A 13,560-nucleotide genomic window follows, 5' to 3' on the forward strand; every position below is an offset into this window, starting at 1 on the left:
AATTTATTCACATTTTATCCCTAATGTTCATTCCCATTTTCTTCACTTTTTGTGTTGACTTTTCCTTGTGTTGAACTAACTTTCTTTCTTTCTTTCTTTCTTTCTTTCTTTCTTTCTTTCTTTCATCTCGTTTTATGAATTTTACCTCTGGGGAACCAGATATTTATATAAGAGTGATGGATTTATTTATTTATTCATTTTTGTGGTACTGTGGATGGATTCCAGGGGCAGTCTACCTCTGAGTTATACTCCCAACCCATATTTTTGATTCTTTATTTTGAAAAAGGGTCTAACTGAGTAGCAAAGGGCCTCCCTAAGTAGCTGAGGCTGACCATGAACCACAATCCTCCTGTGTCAGCCTCCCAAATGCTGTGATCACAAGTGTGCACCACCATGCCTAGCTAAGTGATGGATTTAAGTTGCACTTATTTTGCCTTAGTAGAGGTGAATATATTGCCATGTGTCAGGTGTTTACATAAAGAACCATGTGACATCATTTAAAACTGCCTACCCAGGATTTGATTACATTTTGATGAAATAATATCTTAGTGTCACAGGATCTACAGATAGTATGGAACAGCACAGTATTGGAGGAAGAATTTCTTTTTCTTGAACACAAAGCTCAAATGGATAGTCCAGAAATAAAGTCTGTGGCAGATCCCTCACCCCACCTGTTCTTAGATCTCCGTACGGAAGGTCACGTGCTCCCTGCCATCTTCTTTTCATAGTCCCTGTCAAATTCTTCATTTTGAGCTACAGTAAAATGGTTCTTCCAGTCACTAGGCATTCCTGAAACAAGGCAAAATATCAGTGATTGTTGCAGAAGTGCATGGAGAACTGATTGTACACCCTACGTAGTGTACAAGATAGGAAGACACATGACACTTGTTGACAGCAAGAAGAAACACCAGGCATGAAACATCAGTGGGAAATCTAAGCAGATCATAAGGACCAGAGTGTCGTTTAACATCTTAGGATATAAATCTTATCTACCTTTCCTCATAAAAGGAGAGATGGAGTGGTCCATGATGCTGGCAGGTAAAGTGGTGTAGTTAGCCATTGGGTTTTCCTTCATCACATCAAAGGAGGTGTGATAAATGATTTTATGTAGAACTTCCTCTGTAATTTCTTTCTCCAGAAACTTCACTATCTTCTTAATTTCCCTCCTTGGGTCCTGTATGTGGAACAGTTATACAAAACAAATAATTTTGGGTGTTCTATTAGAGTTGATGTTCTGCTTTGACAAATAGAATTGGGGAGGGATATGTTAAGAGATTAATTTGAACATATTCATCAAATAGTTTCTCAAGTGATACTGGTGAAAGGTGCTATACTGTCCCAGATGCCGTGGCAACACAAAGACCAGGACTGTTTCTGCCACTGAGGGGCTTGCCTTGCAGGAGGGGAATCAAGTATAAAATGGCCAGGTACAATTCTTGGCTGAGAAAGTCCATGCTCCCTGTATCCAGAGAGACCAGGAGATCTGCTAGGGAGGAGCAATGACATCTTCTGTGACAGTCAGGGAAGGCAGTGGGAAGGTGGAACAATGTTTGGTTAGTATGATTAATTCTGGTACCTGGATTATAAGAGATGGCAAAAATGGGGTCTATGAGTTTAACAGAGGGCCAAAAATAATATGTTGCTTCTTTCTGATAGAGGAGATGCCAAAAGAGAAGGAGTTGTAGCTGTTGATTAAATCTCAAAGGACTTCTTAGTATTGGCATAGGAAGTAATTTTGTAATATGAATCAACAGGGTCATGATAGTGAATCTGTGATGCCTTTCATCCACACAAAATGAAGAAATAAGTTTGATGTCCCCAAATGTGATATGAATCCTGCCATTGTTTATATGGACAAATTAACTTCAGTTAGTGATGAGGGTTGGGGTAATGAAAAGGGAGAAGAAAGTTACATTAATTGAACCAATTATGTGTTCTTTGCAAATATGATGGCCTAAGTCTTTCTAATGAGATATACATGATACCAGTTTTTAGGTAAAGAAAAAGAAAACCAACAAAACATGATTCATATCCATCAGGATCCAACAAGTTGTTTTGACTGTAAAGCACATGATATTTTCTAAGAAGAATTTTCTGGAAACTGTGATCTGAAAAAAGAAGAAGTTAAGAAGACAAAAGAAGTGGTTAGAGTTTAGGAGGATAAAACTGAGTTGGGGAGAGCAGCCTAGAGAGGTTCTTCTGTAGGCAAGCCCATGTGCAGGATCCTAGCTGGGACTGTCACATTGGAGGATGTGACTGGGGTCACACTGCTCCTCACCTCCTTCATGTCCTCATAGAAGAGCTAGAGAATGCGGTGCTGATCCTTCACATCCCACCATCCCTTCACGTGGTTGTACCAGGAGCCTCACAGCACTGAGGAGAAAGATAAGATGTCAATGTCAATGTAAAAATTTGATCCTGGCATGGCTATCTCAAAAAAAAAAGAGGACATTTAATAGATACAGCCCCAAATATAGAGATCCTGAGCAAAATTCTTATTTCCAGTAGAGAGGATTTTTTTCAGCATTTAGAGACATGATGAAAAATTATTCTGAATTCCCTGGGTTATATTTGAATTTTCTTCTTCATGAAAGATGACCTTATGATCAGAGATGAATAATCTTTGTTTTCTTTGTATTACTGCATGGTGCATAAAACAATAAATATTGTTTCTAGCAAGATGACTATGAAGAGATTTTTACCTTGAAAAATCTACAATTACCAGTTCTTTGGGCCTTTGCTCCCTGAGGTGGTAAATTTGAGAGAGACAGATATGCTGGGTGTCTTTTTATGGCCCTCTAAAATCACCTTCCTTAGTTTTCTACCCTGCCCAGCACCCTCCAAATGACCTGCAAAACTGTATCGGTGGACTCCTTTGCCCTCAGGCTTATAGGTGGGATTTGCTGCAAAACGCAATGGGAGGCTTTTGGAGGCAAAGGGAGAGGGAGAGAGTGTATTTATTTCCTTGATGTCTTCCCTATTATCTCACTGTTGTTGACTTCTTCTCCCACTAACGGCCTCAACTCAAGTCAAGGGGACATTCCTATCTTCAGAGGCTGCTGTTACCCTCCCCCAGAATATTCTACTAGCCTTTCTAGTTTCCCTAAACCTTGCTTATATCTGTGTAGAGTCTGTGTGATGATATCTCTCAGAGGACCTAGGTTGAATGTTGCACCTACTTCATTGAAGGACCTTGGTGGATACATTCAATGATACACGTTCTTTTCTGATGCCAGTAGGCAAGTGAGTAAGGATCTAGGAACACAGTTTTCTTTCACTTACCGTTTCCAGCTATGAATGCCTCAATATACTCCTCCCATGTGCCAGGGTTGGGTCACATTTTATTCATTCTCAAGAAATGATAGTAGGAAACCCGACAGTCCTTAGCATTTCTAGCCACATAGATAATCTGGAATCAGCAAGCAAAGAGAGTGAGAGGTAGAGAGAAAACAAGACAGATAAATCACCCGAGGACCATATTCTTAGAAAGCCTTTTTGTAGAATCTAGGATTATCCCTTTGGAGCATAGAATGTGCATGTTCTTCCCATGATTAAAGCGATCATCTCTTCCAGTTTACTCATGAACAGTTCTGGTTTATAAATGTGGTCTCCTGGATTGCATGATGAATACTATACTCACCCTCACTGGGAGAATGAGGAGGCTTTTCATGGTGTCCTGTCTTATTCAGCCTGCTCTAACAAAATGCCTAGATGAGGTGCCTTATAGATAAAAACCTTGCCTAAGGTATAGAGTCTGAGGAAACTAAGACAGAGGTGTCAGCAGACTTGGCTTCTGTTGAGGGACAGCTTCCTCATGGATGGCTGTGTTTTATAAGGGTCCTAATCATATACATAAAGGCTTCATCCTCATGACCTTTTCACTTGCCAAAACCCCTACCTCCTATGTTCTTGCCTTGAGGGTTAGAATTTCAATATTTAAGTTAGGGAAGGTATAATATTTAGACCTTGGGGCATGAAGCTTTTCAGCATTTGAACAGAAGGTCCTCCCTGGATTTTTGTAAGCAGAGAATCTAACGAGGTTATAAGACAGAAGGAGCTAAGCAGTGAGCCATCTAGTCTCACTTCGACAAGTTGGGAGTCCCGCTTTACAGAGGAATTATCATTCCCACTTTTCAGTCACTGATAAGACTGAAAGATCCCAGTGTCTGTTGATCTGTGTTAGTTTCTAGTTGCTGCTGCAATAAATGACCTCAAATATAATGGCTTAAAACAACAGAGATTTATTCTTTTATAAGACTAGATTTCACTGGACCATCACCAAGGTGTGAGGTGTCTTGTGGCTCCAGGGAAGAATTAATTTTCTTGTTTTTAACATTTGGAAGCCACTTGCGTTCTTGGTTCTTGACTCCTTTCTGGAATTATTCTAACTTCTTCTTGAGTTGTCAGATCTATTTTCTCCTTTGATCATCTTGCTTTCCTGTTATAAAGTCCCTTGTGGTAATACCTATTGTCCAGATAATTCAGGATAATTACCTACCCTGTCTTAAAATTCTTAATTTAGTCACAGGTAACATTCCATGGTCCTCTTGATTAGGATGTGGTATCTTTGGACAACCATTTTTCAGCCTACCATGTCATCATAAAAGGAAAGGCTTTAACTAAGCATTCTAAATAATTTTCTACTCAAACAACCCAGAAATATTAGTGGATAAGTGGAGGTGATGCCAGTGAGATTTTTACTTTATTTAGAAGACCTTATTTTTACAAAAAGAAGATGATAGTGTGATAACTAAACAGTGTTAGTGTGTCTTCTGACACTAAGTCTACAGTCTCTGTTATAATACTGGATTCTTGAGTAGCAAAAATGACATAAATGAAAGTATCCATCTGTGGGAATAAACTGAGAAGTTTTTACAAGTCAAAGGGACCTGGGCATAATCTCAGGAAACAAACCAAGAATGAGATACCATTTTGATACATGGAAAATGATGTCATTTTCAGGAAAATGGATGGCACTTGAGAATATTATGCTAAGCAAAATTAGCCAGTCTCAGAAAGTGAATAGTTGTATGATTTCTCTCATATGTGGAAGCTTGATAGAAATTGGGAAACAAAAAAGACCTCAGACAAAGGAGCAGATACTTCAGTGAGTGATGGTGGGTGTGAAGGGAAAGGAAGAGGGGGGCATAAAATAGGGATATAAAAATGTTTAAGGGTAATAGGGATGTAAACAATTTAAATAATGCTATGTACATATATGAAATTACCAGTGCCAACCTCAGTGACATGTACGGGGACAATGGAGGCTTGAAGAGGGTGGATTCCAGAGGGAAATCTCCAAAGGCTGTTTGCATATATTCTTATCACTCTAAAACTCAGTCTGAGGTATAATTACAATGCTGGGAATATAGGTGCTGCAGATACCAGCTGCAGCCACGCCCTCTCGGCATCTGCATCCGTGCAGTTTATAGGTGAGTCTCTAAAGTGAGAAATAAGCCCCGAGAGAAGGTGTGGTCGCTGGCAAAAAGTATCCTCCACTCTTAGATATTCTTTCATAACTATTAATAATGATTCTTTTAACTTTCCACATGAAATTGCTCCGATGGAAAAAAGGACTAGGACTGCGAAAGAAATTGAATTAATGCAAAATAATCTTTCCAGTAAACCTTCAGCCTTGCTCAAATGGTAATTAGATTAGCCTTGTTCAAATGATAATTAGAAGCAGCATTCCAGTCCACCTTTGACCTTCAATACACCACCTGGTTAAAAATAGCTATGTCAAAACAAATGACAGATAAAATAGATGTGTAAAGATGAAAGAAAGAAAGAAAATATGGTGAGAATAAGAAAGTATTTTGTATGAAGAAGAGCTTATCCTAAGATTGGCCCGAATGGGAAAGAGAGAATTAGGGTAATCAGAAAAGAAAAGAAAGTTGCAGAGGGTTAGTGATAGAAATATGGATTATTAAAAGAGGGAAAATGCTCAGCTGCTAGAGAAATATATCTGACAACTAAATCTAAAGACCTCATGTTATTTCTTGGTGCCTACCTGCTAAACTGTGTCATGAGTTTGTTTAAGTTTTCAGACAACGGATAGCATTGCAGACAAAATCCAGCAGATATTCATCGAAATTCCCTAAATCATCATAAAGGAACACGGACTTTCCTTAAGATAACTATATGAAAGCTGGAATCTCGGACTTCATCCCCCATTATATATAAAGAAGAACATTGGACTAAGCCCTAGGAATGAGAGCTCTGAAAGGGTTAAAGAAAACCCTTAAAAAACAAACTGGACTTTTCAAGTGATCTTGGATGTGACTTTTAGCCAGATAGAAGCCTCTGCAGCTGCAAGGCCAAAGGGGGCTGGGCTCCGGAGCACAAGACCCACCTGAGATAATGGGACTGATTTCAATCACAAAGACCTGGGATAACCCAGGCCTTACTTTTGTCTTGTTCAGGGTTGGTAATTTGCATGTGTATTTCTCTTTTTTACCTTGGGTGTTTTGCACTTCCTTTTACTAGAAATTCACTGGGAGAGGGGAATATATAAAAAATCTTGTGTTCAAAAATAAAGTGTTCGATTGCACAAGAAGCATCGATCCATGTCAGGTTCTTTCTAAAGCGCCGATCATAGGATTATTTTCCTAGGAAAGAACCGCTACAGATAAGAATCTGTGGAAAATCACTCTATCCTTCCCCACCTTTACTGAGACCCTCGACCGCGAGCAAACTCGCGCCCCACTGGACTAGCTGGCCTTGGCTTTCAACAAGGTGCAACATAGAATGCCCCTGGGTTCACCCCTAATAACACACACACACACACACACACACACACACACACACACACACGTACAGCAGTTGAAGGTTGTGGACATTTGTCAATTATACCCCCACAGCCAGGGATTTAAATGGCCCATGCTCATGGTCACCATTTTTTTTTTGTGTGTGTGAGTGTTACTGGGGATGGAACCCAGGGGCTTTCTACCTCTGAGATACACCACCCAGCCCGATTTTTTATTCTTTTATTTTGAAACAGGACCTCACTCTCCAATTCAGACCCAATAATTACAGCGTCCATGGAATGTTCTAGGGTTTCCATTTATATCTGCTCCATCAGTGAGTCTTAAAATTAATGAAATATGGAATATAAACTAAATATCAACTTAAAAATTTGCAGTAAATTCCATATGGCAGAATCAAATGCTCAAACCAGATTTTCTAGCACATCTTTTTGTAGGCAAGCTATTCTGGAAAGCTGAAGGTTCCTGGGACAATAAGTTAAGAGTCACGTAGCAGCTGGGCGTGGTGGCGTATGCTTGCAATCCTCCTGCTTGGCAGGCTGAGACAGGAGGATTGTGCAGGTTTGAAGCCAGCCTCAGCTACTTAGTGAGGCTCTCAGCAACTTAGTGAGACCCTGTTTCCAAATAAAATAGAAAATAGAGCTGGGAGTATAGCCTGGAGGTAGAAAGCCTCTGAGTTCCACCCCCAGTACCACACACACTCAAAAAGTCATGTAGCTAAGACAACTTCAGACTCTTTCAATTTCTGGAATGAATTCCCAAGGAAATTCTAATAATCAGGTCTGTTCAGCAAAATACTCTCTTCAACCAGTGCTGGAAGTAAATTCAAATGATTGAGTTTCTCTCTTCTTTTCTGGGTTTTCATGATGCACTAACTCTTTATCTTGGCTATCTTCTCTCTCCAACTTAGAATACAACTGAACAATTTTTAAAATGTTTTCATTGGTGCATTTTTTCTCTTTCCATCCTTGTTTGTTGCTATGAAGATAGAGACATTCTTTGGCCTCACTGATCAAAATTTACCTTTGAGTTTTCTTTCCAGAAGGAAGGTGGTAGCATCTGAACAGGCAGATGAGTCTTCAGAGTTCTTGGAGAAGGCATGTTGTTGGCCAGATCCAGACCTGGGAATTAAGGACACACCGTTCAGCCAAACCTTTCTCCTTAGCTACATGGGCTCAGTAGAGTTATGTCAAACACTGGGAATCAGATCGATCAAATAATTTGCTCTAAAACTAAAATAATGATTGTGTAGGTTTTTTTTCTGCTGAACAAAGCAAGAAATATGGTTCTTAATCAGTGGGTGCTATGTGTCACCAATCCTGCTGTGTTAGCTTTCCATCATTTTAACAAGTACCTGAGATAATCAACTTATAAAGACCAAGGGCTCCTTTTAGCTTACAGTTTTGGAGATTTCAATTCATGATTATTTGGTACTGTGCAAAATCACTCACCACGTGGCCAGGAAGTAAAGACAGAAGGACAAAAGGGCTCGGTCCTACTTCTTTGAGAGCACAGCCACCCAAGGATCTAAACACCTTGCACTTAGGTCCAGTCCCCCGAAGGCTCTATCACCTCCCCCTGTATCACCTGGGGAGCAGGCCTTTGCTACATGCACACTGGGGGAAGCACATAGGATCTAAACTATAGTGCTTGGTCTCTCTGAGTTATACATTCATGGTCACTCTCAATGCTCAGGTTTCAGTAAGGAAGTTGCTGTCAGATGCTGCAAAATGACATTTTTAGAAAAAAAAAATTGAGAGTCTTCTTCCCCTAGTTGTTTGGACCCAGACTGCCTTCAAATTCCTTCCCAGTTCCATTTTGGATGATTGAAGAAGTGATTTTCCTTTTGGGTGAAAATGGACACTGCACAGTGATTCTAACTTCCTGGGTCCCAGCTGGGCCGACTTACCTGAGCTGAGGGGTGGAGGCAAGGCCCACTCTAGGAAAGGTTGCCACTCAAAGGTGTTGGCCCGCTGGCACTTCTGCACATCCCCATCGTTCTGAATCATGTCCACAATCTCCTGTGTCCAGGTTGTGCCTAGAAGCATCAGTTACTCTCATTCTACCCACTCATAGTACAGTTTGAGTTGATTTCCTTTCTTTTCATATATTTGGTTAACTTGACATTTTCTGATATTGAGCAGAATCATCTCGCCTGTTGCCTCTTCTGTGTGCAACCCCGAGGGGGTGGGGCCTCTCCTACCAGCACTGGTGGCCCTATGTGTTCAGTGTTGGGATCTGCTTATAACCTATGCTTCCTTGTTATACCTTCTGTTCTCTTTGTCCTTAGTACTTGGCACGGGCATTGCATGTAATAGACATAGCTTGATGGAATAAATACTGAATGAAATGATGTAGGAAGCTATAAAGATGAATTAGCCAATGTACCTGCTCTAACAAGCGTATGATCATTTTTGAGGAGATATGACAGAGACTACTTCTTGTCTTGTTAACATTTATTTTTCTCTTTCAAATTAAGAGATCCTCAAATTTTAGCTGGGCATATAGCTACTTGTGTAGAAAGCTACATTTTCCTCAGTCTTTCTTGCAGCTATATATATATCCAGGTCACTAATTCTTGGAAGTTGTTTTTTAAAGAACAACTCTATCTATTCTTGAGGTGGTTTACAATGCGTATGTGGGGGTTGGAGCCCCAGCAGTTATATTGGACCATTAAAATTAAAAGCTATGTGCTGGGGCCAGTGAGGCCGGCATCGCAGCCTGCCGTGAGGCATGGCCGGTGCTGGGGCCTCCGAGGCCAGGATTGGAGCCTGCTGAGGGGTTAGGCCGGTGCTGGGGCCAGCGAGGCCGGCACCAGAGCCTGCCATGAGGCAAGGCCGGTACTGGGGCCTCCGAGGCCAGGATAAGAGCCTGCTGAGGGGTTAGGCCGGTGCTGGGGCCAGCAAGGCTGGCATCGGAGCCTGCCGTGAGGCATGGCCGGTGCTGGGGCCTCCGAGGCCGGGATTGGAGCCTGCCGAGGGGTTAGGCTGGAGCTGGGGCCAGTGAGGCCGGCATCGGAGCCTGCCATGAGGCGAGGCCAGCATCGGAGCCTGCCATGAGGCATGGCCAGTGCTGGCGCCTCCTAGGCCGGGAACGGAACCTGCTGAGGGGTTAGGCCGGTGCTGGGGCCAACAAGGCCGGCATTGGAGCCTGCCGTGAGGCTAGGCCGGTGCTGGGGCCTCCGAGGCCAGGATTGGAATCCTGCCAAGGGGTTAGGCCGGTGCAGGGGCCAATGGTCAGCATCGGAGTCTGCTGTGAGGCAAGGCCACTCCTGCAGCCTCCAAGGCCGGGACCGAAGCCAGCTTAGGGGTTAGACCCGTGCAGGGGCCAGCGAGACCAGAACCGGGGCCTCCCATGAGGCAAGGCTGCTGCTTGAGCCAGCGAGGTCTGGATCAGTCCACTGAGTAGCCAGGCCACTACTGGGGCCATCAAGAGTGGGATCGGTACTTGCAATGCAGCATGCACAGAGAAATATCACAGAAAATATAAATCAGACGCTTCTCTTAATGAGCAATAACTAGGAGGAAAGGGGCAACAGGAAGAGATTGAGCGATAGAAAGGGCCCTATAGTGAAGCAACTAATGTGACCAATCAGAGGGTATGTAATACTGGAGGACGGAGCCTCTTTAAAATGCAGGAGGTACATAAACAAATGTATCAAAGTAAATAACCAAAGAAGTGTGGGATGGAGGGAAGGGGAGGGAATGGGATGGGGGCTGGAGGAGGGCTAATTGGATGATGTGTGCTTGTATATCCTCTCAAGTCTTGTACTCCAATGTGATTGATATATGACTACAATGCACCAATTTAAAAATAAATAAATTAATTAAAAAAATTAAAAGCTACAACTGAAGATGATGGAGTAAAAAGTTAGTAGGATCCAAGTGGCCACCATTTCAGCCCTGGATGAACATACAGACTACTTTTTATTCTGTGTTATTTTGGGTATTCTGATATGTGCAGTCAAACTGAATTCTGTTACAAAAGAGGAATGTAAATGGACATGTAAGGTAGGCCAAATGTTGAACCATGGCAGAGTGCTGAATCCATCCATTCTCCTCTTTACTACTTTAGGTGTCTCTGGCTTGCAGCAAAACTGGTGCTAACTGATACATGAGACATATGCAGAGATACCTGTACAGGAAGGTCCATAAGTGTACTGGAAGTACCATAAGGGAATACAAAGTGCTAGGGGAAGTCATAGGAGGAAGGCGGACATACTGCTGAGAGGTTAGCGAGGCTCAATTGAGAAGAAAGATGGTAGGCTTGGAATGGAGATGGAAAGTAGGGATAGATGTGTACCTCCATTGAGGAGGCAGCACAGGCCAGATTGGGAAACCTGAAGAACCAAGACAGAGGCAGGAACACTCCATGTTAGAAGTCTAGGTCAGGCTCACAGGAGGTTGAAAGGTGGTGAAAGAGGTAGAGGTGAAGAGAGGAGAGAGGAGAGAGGAGAGAGGGAGAGAGAGAGAGAGAGAGAGAGAGAGAGAGAGAGAGAGAGAGAGAGAGAGAGAGAGAGAAAGAGATTGGGTCAATTTATTGAGGGCCTTGTAATCACACAATTTCTATCAATTTCTAACACAATTTCTACTTCATGGGACAAGATAGGTTTAAGTTCAGATCTAGGAGAAGAAAGTGTCTGGTGCAGGCAGGAAAGCCCAAGGGCCAAGAGGAATCCTCTCTCTTAGTTTGCTAAGCAAGCCCTGCACAGTAGATGCTGAGTGAGAACCAAGTGATCCTCAGGAGGGAGCGCAGATCTAGCAAGGAAAGAAACATGTTCCAAATAGCTTTGATGAAATCGAAATCTTTGTGGTTATGGGTATCTACTAAATTTCTCCTTGAGTCAAATGGCCACTGAGAGGCTTCTCCATACTGATTAGACCTTAAAGTTCTTTATGTCACTTGGTCGCACTGCATGGGATTTTAACTATAAAAATGTGAGTGGGTCATCAGTCATTTTATCACAGGATTCCCTGCTGGTGAGGTTTCCTATTTTTATTTTACTTTTTACGCTGCATAAATCCTTCGTTCTTCCTGACTATTGCTTTCCCCACAAACCTCTCTTCATTTTATATAGTTCTGGTAAATATCACCTCCTCTTTCCCAGACCCGCATTACCATACTCAGGAAGGTTTGGAACCTAGATCTCATAGCACTTTTTCCATGGGTTTGAAAGCACTCAGTTCAATATCCACTCCTTCCTAGGAGGGACTTCTCAGGGCCAGGGGCTGCGCTTCATTCAAGGAGAGCTCGGCAGAGAACAAGGCATGCCTGGGCTGGCAAAATTTACTGTACGATCTCCCATGCTATTTACCCGGATTCTGTGCTCTTTTACTCATGTATTCTTCATAATTTTGTAAGTTATTCAGTTCTTTAGAGATGTGCAATTCTGGCTACCTCTTTCTCTACTGAGGACCTAATTAAGAGTGAGGGTCTTGAATGCTGGGGCACTGGAGCTAATGAGAAGATCTGTTTTATGTTTGTTTGTTTTTTAGTGGTACTGAAGATTTGAGCCCAGGAACATTCTACCTCCAAGCTACACCCCCAGTCCTATTTTATTTTTTATTTTGAAACAGAGTCTCACTAAGTTACTGAGGGCCTTGCTAATTTGCTGAGGCTGACCTTGAGCCTATAATCCTCCTGTCTAAGTCTCATAAATACTGGAATTACAGGTGTCTACTTGCATATCTGGCTCAAAGTTGGTTTCTATGTTTTCCAGGGGCCATTCCTGGAAACCCTTGCATTTTTTTCCTTTTGTGTTAATGGGGATGGAACCCAGAGGCATTATACCTCTGAGCTACTCCCCTAGCCATATTTTTGATTCTTTATTTTGAAAGAGGTTCTCAATGAGTTGCAGTGGGCCTCACTAAGTAGCTGAGGCTGCCTGCAAACCATAATCCTCCTGTCTCAGCCTCCTAAATATTGGAATTACAAGCATACACCACCACGCCCAGCTGCATTTTTTAAGTTTAGGGGACCCACTTCTTGTGGCATTGGTTTGCTAAAGCTGCTGTCACCTACTGCCCTCTCCTCACACCCACCTGCTTTTACATAGGCTGCAATGAGGAGATCGTCGGGCTTTGCCTGGAAGTTCCAGATTTTGTCCCAGTTATCACTTATTGTCTTGGTCATGAGGACTCTGTTTACTTCTTTTGTTTCTGATTCGAGGCACTTTTCCTCCAAGTGGAGATCTTCCATTTTCTCTAAGGACATCTCAGTACGTGGACTTGACAGGTGCTGAAAAGAAAGGTATGCTTTTGTCATTTCTAATACAGTCATTCCTTAAATTTTTTTTCTTTTCTGAGAGAGTCAGGAAAGATGGATAGTGGAAGCTCAGTATTATGTTTAATGTTCATTTAAGTGAGAGAAGTAAAAACTCTGGGCACCTGGAGCATTTAAAATATCTGTTTCAGGCTGTAGAGATGGTAAGTGCAACTCAGATAGAGATAGGGAGGAAAGAGTGCGAGGGAGGAAGGTAAACCGGGGGCGTTTGCTGCTGTGTGTTGGGTCTTCGGAGCTGGTCTTAGTGACAAGAAGAAATGTGAAGATTCCAAGGAACTTATTGGGAACATTAATAAGTTTATGGGATGGAGCATATTTCCAATTATTAATCATAAAACAAGACAAATGTGCCAAAAGGACAGAAAAAAAATCTGATACTCATACATATACCAAGGAGTGTCAGGAATCTGTGTTGTTGCAGACAGCTAAAACTCTGTTGTCAATCTCTTCCCCTTCCTCCTTTTTCTAGATAGGGAATTTTAATCATATAATAAATTATAATCATAATTTTGGG

At 42.1% G+C, this 13,560-nt stretch overlaps 1 pseudogene across 1 annotated transcript; it reads right to left on the minus strand.

The window, feature by feature from the left end:
• Positions 1-677: 677 nt before the first annotated feature.
• LOC308274165 (sulfotransferase 1C1-like) lies at positions 678-12,977 on the minus strand (annotated as a pseudogene). The gene is made up of 7 exons: positions 12,806-12,977; positions 8,674-8,802; positions 7,788-7,885; positions 3,283-3,409; positions 2,279-2,373; positions 994-1,174; positions 678-789 (listed from the first exon to the last, which is right to left on the minus strand). The product of its transcript is annotated as a sulfotransferase 1C1-like (transcript).
• Between the last annotated feature and the right edge of the window lie 583 nt (positions 12,978-13,560).

This window comes from Muscardinus avellanarius (genome assembly GCF_963383645.1).
Source record: "Muscardinus avellanarius genome assembly, chromosome: 15".
Taxonomy (NCBI): Eukaryota; Metazoa; Chordata; class Mammalia; order Rodentia; family Gliridae; genus Muscardinus; species Muscardinus avellanarius.